The sequence below is a fragment of the Sinocyclocheilus anshuiensis genome, unplaced genomic scaffold, assembly GCF_001515605.1.
Source record: "Sinocyclocheilus anshuiensis isolate Anshui unplaced genomic scaffold, SAMN03320099.WGS_v1.1 scaffold691, whole genome shotgun sequence".
NCBI classification, from domain to species: Eukaryota; Metazoa; Chordata; class Actinopteri; order Cypriniformes; family Cyprinidae; genus Sinocyclocheilus; species Sinocyclocheilus anshuiensis.
In genome coordinates this window covers 56,961-70,389 of record NW_015552577.1, presented here as the reverse complement: position 1 = coordinate 70,389, position 13,429 = coordinate 56,961, and positions in this window count along the sequence as shown.

Genomic DNA, 13,429 nt, shown 5'->3' with positions numbered 1-13,429 from the left:
GGAGTCAGGAGTCAAGGTAACGGAGTCCGGGAGGATGGGAAGTGGCGACCTCTGGTGGTGAGAGGGAGACACCAGACGCCAGACCCTGACATGGTGAACATCTCTGCGTGGATGAACAGCCATCATGCGAAAAAAACAAAAACAAATCTCAGTCCTGCCAAGAACTACCCTTGCCAAGACCTTGTCATTTCAATAGACAACTCAACCATCTCACCCACACAGAAAGCCAAAAACCTTGGTGTCACACTGGACAACAAGCTGTCACTTACTAAGCACAGTCCCATTCAATGCCCATTCCTCCTGCAGACAGAGCAATCTTATGTTGGCTTGTTTCTTTTTACCAGGTTGTGTTGTCTTTATCTTCATTAGTAGCACAGTTTTGCATTTCTACTGTTGTGCGAATGCACTAGGAGCGTCTTCCTAAATGGTTTAAAGGTACAGCTCACCCAAAAATGGAAATGCTGTCACTTACCCTCATCACAGAAGAAAAAAAGGTCATACAGGTTTGGAACAACATGACAGTGAGTAAATGATGACTGAATTTGCATTTTTGGGTGAATTAAAGGTTCCAAAATGGGTTGTTTTCACAGCGATGCCACAGAAGAACCATTTTTGTTTCCTCAAAGAACCTTTCAGTGATAATTTCCTAAAAGAGATGATATTTTAATAATCTTAAGAACCTGCTTCTACTAGAAAGAACCTTTTGTGGAATGGAAAGGTTCTGTGGATGTTAAAGGTTCTTTGTCGAACCATTAATGCCAATAAGGAACTTTTATTTTTAGTGCATGTAAATGTATAAATGAATATGGATGGAATACTGTAGGTCAAATCATTTGTTCTTAAAAGAAATTGATGAGAAATGTTTGAGTTCACATTGAAATTACTTTTAATTGCACACTTTAGTGTCTAATCAGAGTCTGAGACATTGTTGAGATCTCTTCTGAAACTGTAGAGGAGACAAGAGATTACTGGGCTCAGTCTCTTATCAGAATAATCTGAGAACCTGGAGACGTAAGCAAAACCCTCGATTTTCTCCCCATTTAATCCTATTGCTGTCTTGGACAAACAGTTGAGGTAATGAAGATCCATAAGTCTCGTGACAGAAGTGTCATCATACCTTTTCATATATGAAAAGTTCTTTGAGGGACCAAAAATTGTTCTTCTATGGCATCACTGTGAAAACCCCCTTTTTGGTACCTTTAATTCGCCCAAAAATGCAAATTCAGTCATCACTTACTCACCAACCTGTATGATTTTCTTTCTTCTGTGATGTCAAAAAACTTCAACAAAATTAAACGAGTGACGTCTTTGGTTGCAACAAAATGATTAACATTCGGTCTGCACGCATATATTGTCATGGAAATGAAGTGGAGGCAGCTCAGCAGCAATGAGGAGTCAGCCGCAGGGGAGACAGACAAGAACCGTAATGAGAGATAATGTTTTGTTATGTGTTAAATCACTGGCATCTCCCTGAAACTGGAGTGAGGATTTCTCAAGCGTTCTCCTTATCTTCTCAATTGCTTTTTTTCAACACGTTATACTTTCTGTAACACTGGCAAGCATCTCAGCTTGGCTTAAACTCATGACAATGCAGCACTTAAGGTGGGGAATTAATGACAACAGAATGTCAGGAGGCCAGTTGAATGCCTCATGTGAACGATGCTCCTTTTTACAGGTGCCAGTCTAACGCTTTATCAGAAGTTTGCTTCTTTTTACATTCTGAAGTCTGTTTCGTCATAATAAGACTTTTGCACCCCCTTCTGGCCGGACTGAAACTAGCTGCCGCAGCAAGCTACATTTTCACAAATGGTCTCCCACCAGTGTACTGACCAGGCTCTGGCCTGCTTAGCTTTAGTGAGGAACCAGACTCTACCTACTGCATGCAACAGCAACAGCATGTAGTCTGTGCATTAATGAAGCTGCTCTAATAGAGGGGTAGCGCATCCTGACAAGCTCAATACGGCCATCAGGATGCATGCAACAGCTGCATTTGTAGTCCGTGCCTTAATTAAGCTGCACTAATAGCTTCTTTAAGGCACAGAATACGAATGCTGCTGTTGCATTCAGTAGGCAGAGTCTGTTTCCTCAATAAAGCTAAATTTACAAAACTGATATTAGCAAAATTGTGATTTTAGAAGAGAAGCTTAAAAAAACAGAAGAAGAAAAATGCATGGGGGAAAAATGCATGGGTCCCAAATATTATAAATTCTAATCAAGCATATGGTAGAGTACACTAGGTAGAGATATAGCAGACACAGTAGCAAGCATTAGAGACATAATTTGGTATATAAAAGAAAAAGGTAGAGAGGGTTTTTTATTCAGTATGGATTTAGAAAAAGCTTTTGACAGGGTTTAACATAAGTATTTATTTGATCTAATTAAACAATTTGGTTTTGGTAGGAATTTTATAAGGTGGATGAAATGTTTTTATAATGGTATTTTTAGCTGTTTTTAACTGATTTTATTGAAATTTCTAGATCCATAAGACAGGGATGTCCTTTATCAGCATTATTATATACATTAGTTGCTGAACCATTAGGGATAGCAATTAATGCAGAAAAAGAAATCAAAGATTTTTCAGTAGAAAATCATGAAACAGAACAAAAAAAAAATTTCAATGTGCGGATCACACTACTCTATTTTTAAAAGATTTTAACAGTGTGGAAGGCGATGGGTATTTTTGACAAAAACTGTGGAGGAACAGGGGCAAAAGTGAACAAAGAAAAAACAGAATATATCAGAATGGGAAAAGTAGAAGTCCCACAGAGAAATTGGCAATTCAAAGAGCAGAAAAATAATATTAAAATTTTAGGTGTTACACTTGGACATAATGAAGTAAAAACAAGGCATGTGATTTGGGATGGAGTTTTATTTAATATGGAGAAAATATTGAGCTTTTGGAAACAGGGGGGATTGTTTTTAAAAGGAAAAGTTCTTGTTTTGGATACTTTTTTTGTCTAAAATGTGGTATGTTAAGTGTTGTTAGTTAGATAGAGAATAAAAACGCTAGTCTTAAAGTTTTTATGGGATGATAAACCATCTAAAATTGCATACGATACAATTACTGGAAAGGTGGAAGAGGGAGGACTTGGACTTGTAGATCCATGGATAAGAATGAAGAGTATGAGAATTAAAACACACAAAAAGGTTCTAAATAATGATAATATTCCATGGAAAAGTGTAATAATAAATGTGGACAAATGGGAGATGATTTCTTATGGATGGATTTTAAAGATAACATGATAGTGGATATACCGGAATTTTATAAGGAGGTTTTATGAGCATGGAAAGCTTTTAATTCAAATGTTTACATTGAGCTTAAAGGTCGAAAACAGTACTTGCAACAACACTTCTTTTTGAAAATTAAAAGCAAAAAAAAAATGTTTTATGAAAATTGGTTTAATGCAGGTTTTAGACAAGTGAAGGATATTCTATATGAAGTAAAACCTGGATTCTTACAGATACAAGCAATTATAGACACACTGGAAGATAGTGAAGATATAGAAAACAAAGAATAAATGAAAGAAAAATATATAAAACTGAAAGAGGCAGTGCCAGCAGACTGGATTAAAAGAATTGAGGAGAATGAAAAAGAAACTGATAGTGGAAAACTGCAAGTGTTTTTAAAAATAAAAGCTGAAAAAGTTACTTTTAATGCCTGTGCTATTGAGATGTTTTATACATGTTTATGTAAGCATGTGTTTGTGAAACCTAAAGCTATTGAATATTGGGAAAAGTTGTTTGGTCATTTTGATGCATCAACCATATGGAAAAATGTGAGAATGAATTTTAAGGGTCCAATATTAATTTTGTTTTATTTTTTTTACTAAGACAATTGTATAATGACTGAAATGATATTAAGTAAAATTGGACTGACACAAGATGAAAGATGCAAAGTATGCTTGGAAAAAAGGAAGGTGTGTTTGATTTGTTTTGTAAGGATGAAAGAACCTCAGATACTTTGATCTCCTGAGAAAAAGACATTGCAAACATACACGGGCATCTTCGAGACACCCCACAGAGTGAAGGTGCAGGAAACGCCTCTCTCTCTCACGTGCATCAGTTCATTTTCATCCCCTTCCTTCCTCTTACTCATCCTCCCTCCACTTGGTTCACTCAGTATGGTCAATAGTATAATGTTCTACATTAATGCAAGTAATATTTACAGTCATGTTTGGTATCATTTGAATAGTCTCAGGGCGAGTGGTACAATGGTCTCAATCTTACAAAAGTAGAGTAAAAGATAATACAGATCCTAAGAGTTAAAGGGGTCATGTGATGTTGCTAAAAAGAACATTATTTTGTGTATTTGGTGTAATGAAATGTGTTTATGCGGTTTAAGGTAAAAAAAAAAATTGAGACTTTAGTCTTTGTAACTTTACAGATCTTCTTTATGCACCAAGAGCTTGTAACACTCCAAAGAGAAAGGAAAAATTGAAATTGCATCATATAACCCCTTTAAGAGATATTTTTATTACTGTAGAGGGTCATTCCATGCAAATTACGTTCTGTTCCCATTGAGGTGTAAACCATCCAGGTCTGGGACCTGGGTTAATGCAAATTCCAATTGTTTGTACATGCCTCCATTTGGGGGATGTTTTATCTTGGTTGTGTATTTAAAGGATTGCAGCAAAAGGGTCGGGGCGATTCTGCAGCCAGAATGAGCCGATAGTATGAAGTGTGTCCACACACTTCATACTATGTGTTTTTCTAAAAGTCAGGTATGCATCTTACTCTGAGATTCATCTTTGAGAATTTGATGTTTTGTATTGATTTGATATCTTTGAATTGGCTATGTAATTGGCATAATACATATTTACCTGACTGATAATAAATTGTTACATTTGATTTTATTCTGTTTTACTCTGTAATATTTTACATGTAAAATTATCTGTCATTATTTACTCTAGTAGATTACGTTGTATCCTTGTTACCGCATTTCCTGCGTCAGGTTAGTAACGGGCTAAAATTCAGGTGAGATGGAGCATAGGGCACACCAACTGTATCTTTAGAGATCCGGCTAACACTTGGTATTAGTTCAAGTGTACTTAGATTGTAAGGGCTTATAGGGTATTTCCGTTTAGGTCAACTGGATGTTGTTCGACCAACCTAAATAGGGTGAGCCTAACCTCTGTTTATTGTAATATTACTCTAGCTAAGTGTACATGGGGAAACCATGGCATGGCCATACCAAAACTACTATCAGGGAAAGTAATGTTGGTTGGCTTATATATCTATAGTAGTGGTCGTGACCTCTGACTAGAAATAATGTTGGTTTATTCAAGTGTGTACAAATCTATGGGGGCTAATTAAAAGTACTTTTAGAAAGAGCACGCATAGGAGCGGCCGTCTAAAGTATTAGCCAATTACCTCTGTCTAATAACTAAGACTGACAAGAATGTGACCATAAGACACGTTAATGGCCGAAGCGATATTTTTGAGCGACATGAGCGCCCGAATGAACGAGTACAATAATATTAAAGAATAAATAGAATAAAGAGTTAAATAGAATAATCAAATGTCAGAATAATAATAATTAGAAATGGTCAAGCAACCAATTCGTATGACAATCTAAATTCGAGGTCATTTTAAAATGGAGTCAGATTAAATAATAAAATGTAGTCAGATTAGAATTAAACTTAAATTGAATAATTTTGCGCGCTGAAAAGACCGAACAAGCAAGAAACCTTCAGCCACCACTGGATATCTTCCTTGGGCCAAGTGCTTGGACCTTACAGTTTTTAAAATGTAAAAAGTTAGATGGTTTCTAAAAATGTAAAAAAAGATGGTATGTGATTTTTTTATTTGATGAAAAGCTACTTTTGGAAGAATGGAACATTTTGTTTTTATTTGGTTTTAATGGAAAGTCAAAAAATAAGTATGCTCTCAATTTAATGTTAACAGTAGCGAGATATGCAATATGGAAAAGAAGGAACATAATGAAACAGAAGAAAAAAGAACTTCCAATAAGCGTATTTTACAAACAAAATCTGATGGTTGAATTGAAAGCTTTATATGATTATTTTAACATGAATGGGAAAATTGAAACGTTTTAACAATGTATTATGAAAAATAATTATTATATTGTCAAAACATTAACTGGTTTTGAAGTCTTATTGCCAGAAGACTTTTAAATGTTGTTGTTATCTTTCTTTGTACTTGTTGTGAAGTAATTTTTTAATAAAAAAAAAAAAAAAAAGTCTGGTTCCTCACTAAAGCTAAACAGGCCAGAGCCTGGTCAGTACACTAGTGGGAGACCATTTGTGAAAATGTAGCTTGCTGCTGGAGCTAGTTTTAGTCCAGCCAGCAGGAGGTGATCATTCCCTGACTTGAATGGGTGCAAAAGTCCTAGTGTAATGACGCGGACTTCAGACTGTGAAAAGGAGCATCCTGTAGATGAGGCATTAAACTAGCCTCCTGACATTCTGTTGTCATTAATTCCCCACCTTAATCATGAATTTAACCTAATTGTTTAGGCTGGTAGCGCATCCTGATGGACGTATTGAGCTTTTCAGAATGTGCTACCCCTCTATTAGAGCAGCTTTATTAAGGCACAGGCAACGAATGTAGCTGTTGCATGCAGTAGGAAGAGTCTGGTTCCTCACTAAAGCTAAGCAGGCCAGAGCCTGGTCGGTACACTGATGGGAGACCATTTGTGAAAATATAGCTTGCTGCTGCAGCTACTTTTAGTCCAGCCAGCGGGGGGTGATCATTCCCTGGCTTGAATGGGTGCAAAAGTCCTAGTGTAATGACGCAGACTTTAGACTGTAAAAAGGAGCATCCTTCTGATGAGGCAAAAAAAAAAAGAAGTCAAATTCGTAATTGAGGTGGGGAATTCATGACAATGTGGAATTCCTTCTATCATTCAATTGATTCACTAGGTGTAAACAGCACATTACTGCTCATTTGGGTAGACTCTTACACTTCTTTACTAATGTCAGTTAATTTTCTTCTAGAGCTTCTAATAGTGTATTTGAGCATTTTGAGTCCTCGGCCTTTCTCTCCAGCATGAGGCAGTGTTCACTAAGTTTTGTGACGGACTTCCGCCTGTGTTTCCAGAATATAGTCACGTGAGACTAGAGATGTTACACCTGTCATTTGTATCTCTAGCATAGTAAAGCCTTTATGTGATCAATGTGTTTTAAACTCTTAAAATTACCTGCAGTGTACAATATTATATATTTATAAGTATCCCTAATAAATATTTGAAATTACATTTTGTGTATATTTTCCACAGCTATATTTGCTAAGACAAGATATACTTATGATGAAGAAGAAAAAATAAGCTTTTTGGGTTATGAAATGTGGCTTAGAGCCCATTTAATATTTCTCTTTATTTATTTATTTATTTATTTAATATTAAATAACTAGTCTTATAAATTATGTTCAACATTTTGTTGAAAATAATAATCAATCAAACGTATTTGAAGACTGAGCGATTACAGTTAACAAGATTTAAAGCATTAATGTTCTGTGCTACTTATTCAGAAACTGTCTTGAGTTGTTTAACGAGACTTACAGGGACATCTAGTGGCTAGAATCACAACATGACAGTAATATGGATTCCTATTGATTTCCATAAAAAATAAAAAGGACTGGCATATAAACGATATAGTTTTCATTTTCTCCAAGTAAACCACATTCAATCCTTCTAGTGCATTCTGGCAATAACGTAAAACGGCCGACGTGAGGCACCCTGAGCGACATAGATTCCTAATGAACGAGTAAATATAAAGTAAAGAGTTAAATAGAATAATCAAATGTCAGAATAATAATAATTAGAAATGGTCAAGCAACCAATTCGTATGACAATCTAAATTCGAGGTCATTTTAAAATGGAGTCAGATTAAATAATAAAATGTAGTCAGATTAGAATTAAACTTAAATTGAATAATTTTGCGCGCTGAAAAGACCGAACAAGCAAGAAACCTTCAGCCACCACTGGATATCTTCCTTGGGCCAAGTGCTTGGACCTTACAGTTTTTAAAATGTAAAAAGTTAGATGGTTTCTAAAAATGTAAAAAAAGATGGTATGTGATTTTTTTATTTGATGAAAAGCTACTTTTGGAAGAATGGAACATTTTGTTTTTATTTGGTTTTAATGGAAAGTCAAAAAATAAGTATGCTCTCAATTTAATGTTAACAGTAGCGAGATATGCAATATGGAAAAGAAGGAACATAATGAAACAGAAGAAAAAAGAACTTCCAATAAGCGTATTTTACAAACAAAATCTGATGGTTGAATTGAAAGCTTTATATGATTATTTTAACATGAATGGGAAAATTGAAACGTTTTAACAATGTATTATGAAAAATAATTATTATATTGTCAAAACATTAACTGGTTTTGAAGTCTTATTGCCAGAAGACTTTTAAATGTTGTTGTTATCTTTCTTTGTACTTGTTGTTGAAATAATTTTTTAAAAAAAAAAAAAAAAAAAGTCTGGTTCCTCACTAAAGCTAAACAGGCCAGAGCCTGGTCAGTACACTAGTGGGAGACCATTTGTGAAAATGTAGCTTGCTGCTGGAGCTAGTTTTAGTCCAGCCAGCAGGAGGTGATCATTCCCTGACTTGAATGGGTGCAAAAGTCCTAGTGTAATGACGCGGACTTCAGACTGTGAAAAGGAGCATCCTGTAGATGAGGCATTAAACTAGCCTCCTGACATTCTGTTGTCATTAATTCCCCACCTTAATCATGAATTTAACCTAATTGTTTAGGCTGGTAGCGCATCCTGATGGACGTATTGAGCTTTTCAGAATGTGCTACCCCTCTATTAGAGCAGCTTTATTAAGGCACAGGCAACGAATGTAGCTGTTGCATGCAGTAGGAAGAGTCTGGTTCCTCACTAAAGCTAAGCAGGCCAGAGCCTGGTCGGTACACTGATGGGAGACCATTTGTGAAAATATAGCTTGCTGCTGCAGCTACTTTTAGTCCAGCCAGCGGGGGGTGATCATTCCCTGGCTTGAATGGGTGCAAAAGTCCTAGTGTAATGACGCAGACTTTAGACTGTAAAAAGGAGCATCCTTCTGATGAGGCAAAAAAAAAAAGAAGTCAAATTCGTAATTGAGGTGGGGAATTCATGACAATGTGGAATTCCTTCTATCATTCAATTGATTCACTAGGTGTAAACAGCACATTACTGCTCATTTGGGTAGACTCTTACACTTCTTTACTAATGTCAGTTAATTTTCTTCTAGAGCTTCTAATAGTGTATTTGAGCATTTTGAGTCCTCGGCCTTTCTCTCCAGCATGAGGCAGTGTTCACTAAGTTTTGTGACGGACTTCCGCCTGTGTTTCCAGAATATAGTCACGTGAGACTAGAGATGTTACACCTGTCATTTGTATCTCTAGCATAGTAAAGCCTTTATGTGATCAATGTGTTTTAAACTCTTAAAATTACCTGCAGTGTACAATATTATATATTTATAAGTATCCCTAATAAATATTTGAAATTACATTTTGTGTATATTTTCCACAGCTATATTTGCTAAGACAAGATATACTTATGATGAAGAAGAAAAAATAAGCTTTTTGGGTTATGAAATGTGGCTTAGAGCCCATTTAATATTTCTCTTTATTTATTTATTTATTTATTTAATATTAAATAACTAGTCTTATAAATTATGTTCAACATTTTGTTGAAAATAATAATCAATCAAACGTATTTGAAGACTGAGCGATTACAGTTAACAAGATTTAAAGCATTAATGTTCTGTGCTACTTATTCAGAAACTGTCTTGAGTTGTTTAACGAGACTTACAGGGACATCTAGTGGCTAGAATCACAACATGACAGTAATATGGATTCCTATTGATTTCCATAAAAAATAAAAAGGACTGGCATATAAACGATATAGTTTTCATTTTCTCCAAGTAAACCACATTCAATCCTTCTAGTGCATTCTGGCAATAGTTTATGTTATTAAAATACAAATATCAATAGTCTACACTAAAACACACATTGTACCCAGCTAACCAAATATGTAGGCTACTAAGAACGTTTTGCTAATATTAAGTTCCCTTTCATGGGAACTTCGAACTGCGTCCTCTAGGCCCCTCAGCATGGTGGCGTGGGTATACCGTTCCCCATAGCGACCCCTAGAAGACGCAGTTCGAAGTTCCCATGAAAGGGAACGTCTCAGGTTACTTATGTAACCATGGTTCCCTGAGTAGGGAACGAGACGCTGCATCCTCTAGGTTTCTTGCCATGCTGCGGACGCAAGCTTCAGATGAAGAAGTGAATGATGTGTGCTCCCGGCGCCTATTTATACTATAGTCGCACCAGTAGTGACGTCATGGCTGTCGCCGGCCAACGAGTTGGTGTTTTTTCAATGTATGCTTCAGACACGGGTCACGACGAGGCGTTCCCCATAGCGACCGCTGGAGGACGCAGTGTCTCGTTCCCTACTCAGGGAACCATGGTTACATAAGTAACCTGAGACGTTTATTATTATTGTTTATTAAGTTATGAAAGGGACATTAAAGGGACATTCCATTTGATCATTTTTCAAACATTGATACTTTTGAATGTCCTCTGAACATTCTGAATCAAGTAACATTTAATAATGTTAGACAAACGTCCAAATAAAACGTTTCAGGAAAAAAAAAAAACGTTCCGAAGAATATATACATAATGTTTTGAGAACATCAAAGACCAGATAACTTTGGACAAGTATTATATTAATGTTACTTGAATGTTCCCTGTTTTAAATCGTTAGACCATGTATTAAACGGATAGTTCACCCAAAAATTTAAATTCTGAAATTATTTACTCACCTCCATGTTGCTCCAAACTTTTATGACTTACTTCTGTCAAACAGTGTTTTTTTTTTTTTTTTATCCATATAAGTCATCAGAACAGTGCAATTACATTAGGCTGAGTAAATGATAACAGAAGTTTCATTTTAGGGTGAATTATCCCTTTAATAGAGTTGATTGAAATTCTCAGGCATAGCCTACACAATAAATTACCAGAAGTATAGGCATATATGTATACACAAATTATGGAGGTCACTTTAATACAATAAAGAACATACCAATTGTTATTTAAACTACAGTACTCTCTCTTCAGAAACAGTTGAACTGTTTACGTTCACATGTCAGGAATTTAGTAGTGCTTTAGTTTTCCTTGATTGTAGCAGGAATACATTTTAAAAAATACGTTGAATGCTCTCTGGCCTTTTTTCAATAATTATTTGAAATAAAACGGTCTTACTTCACCATATAGAGTGTGACTAATGCAGTAACTGTTATTTACCCAGCACTGGGTTGTATTTAACCCAGCATTTTTTAGAGTGTAGGACGAACCGCAATATTTAGTCAAGTGTGAAAAACATAGTTGCAACATTCAGTGAAGTGTGATATGCACACTTGGTTGTACATATATAGGTTAAATGTCTCACATTAACTAAGCCACAAATAGGCACCAACACAAATATATAGGCTATATATATTTAGGCTACTAATTGCCCGGCTGAAACAAACCCTTACAGTTTCCGTGCCTGGTGTAAGCCCTCTTCATCCAGGACTGTCAATCAAAATACACTTCACCGGGAGTCCGTCACTGTGTGAGGTTACAGGTTTCAGAGGTGCACACCAACTGATTCTCGAGTAACGTTTTGATGGAGTTCTCCGGTGACTAGCTGTTTAAAGAAAAGGCTCGGAGGCGAGTGTCCCCTTTCAGTAGCCATCAGCGCTCTTTTTTACATTATGATTAATTACGGTTATTACTTAACTACCGTCTTACGTTACATTGCCGTCAATCGCAGCGAGATGGAGCCCATAAGCTTCGCTCAGAGGCCAAAGGATTCGTTGAGTTTTATGAATGCTGGGGCCCCAACTTTGCGGAACCCATGAACACTCTGCCTTCCCAGGACACAGATGCGCAATTATAGTCATTACCTCATCAGTGAGTGACAGGATCAAAGCTCCTGGTCCTACTGGTTACACCAATCTATACACCCTATAGTTAAAAGCGTAACACTGAGGATTTTGTTCTCACTTTTTTTCTAAAAGCCTTAACTCAAATGCTCTAAAATAGTGTTAAGCATGATTGTACAGTTTGCATACACAGTAGCTGCATACAGTAAAAGTTCATATTTGTTATTTCATATTTGATTACTTTTAATTTTAAATTAAATTTAATATTACCTGAATTGTTCCATACTATCTTATAATTCGATATGATATATTGAGTCGATAGGTAATGGGAAAATCGGGGTTAGATGATACACTATTTCTATACTACATATATGCAATAGTAAATAACTTTGCAACTACGTGTCAATAGCAGTCATTAGAGTATTCGTAGGCTGTCTGCTTAGTATCTTCTAACACTTTATTTTGATGGGTCCACAACATACAACATACTATGAGAAATTGTGCAAGTATATGTCAACCTATTCTACTAACCCTAAACCGAACCTAACAGTCTACTTTGAGAGTTAGTAGATACAGTATGTAGTTGCAAATTAATGACAATTAATTGACATGTAGTTGCAAAGTTCAATATAGTTAGTAGAATGTCTAAAGCGGACTATCAAAATTAAGTGTAACCGTTTTTTTGTTTTTGGTTTTTGTAAATATTAAATTGCCTGCATGAAATGCTTTTTAGAAAAAGTGAACAAATAAACAGTAATACGAAAATAGTAATAAACGAAATATAAGTATAAATAAATATATATTTATAAATATATAAATATAACGAAAATAAGAAACCATTGTTTTGGGCCAAAAAAATAATACTGTAATGAATGAACTGTATAAAAAATATGACAAACAAGTGTGACAACTTACCCCGACCTGCCATTTATGAAAAATATTCCTGCGATTAATCTTCAAGTTACATCTTTCAAATACAATCCTTAGCCTATTAGTTTACAGTTGTCAAGTGCGGTTTATTGTGTTCTCTTCTTTTATTTACCCAACAACTATTAGAATATATTTCAGTATGGTGAAAATAATATATAAAGAGGGATTTGAAGTAGATGTTTAACTTGGACTCAGTCCCTAATTCTGAGATTTAGCCCTTGTCACACAACTTCGCAGAGTGACAAACTGCCCCAATCTCCTCTAAATAGGCATAAATATTGTGTGGCATTTTGTTGCTATTTGTACGTAAATACAAACGCAGTGTCTCATGCAGGCTACGCACACACGTCTTGTCATCACGGCGAAAACGAGGTGCGCTTAACTGTATTGAATATGCATTTGTTGTGTTCCTCAAATCTTAAAAGCACATTTTTTAAAAGACTGTACCTTCATATAACATAAAGTTTCAATCGAAAGTACATTTTAAATCATTGTTTAATAATATTTTGTCATTCTTTAAAGAAGTACACTTATTTTAATGTGTTGACTAACGTGTAAAGTAGGCTACTTGATTAATTTTAACTGTACACTCTAAAAAATGCTGGGTTAAATACAACCC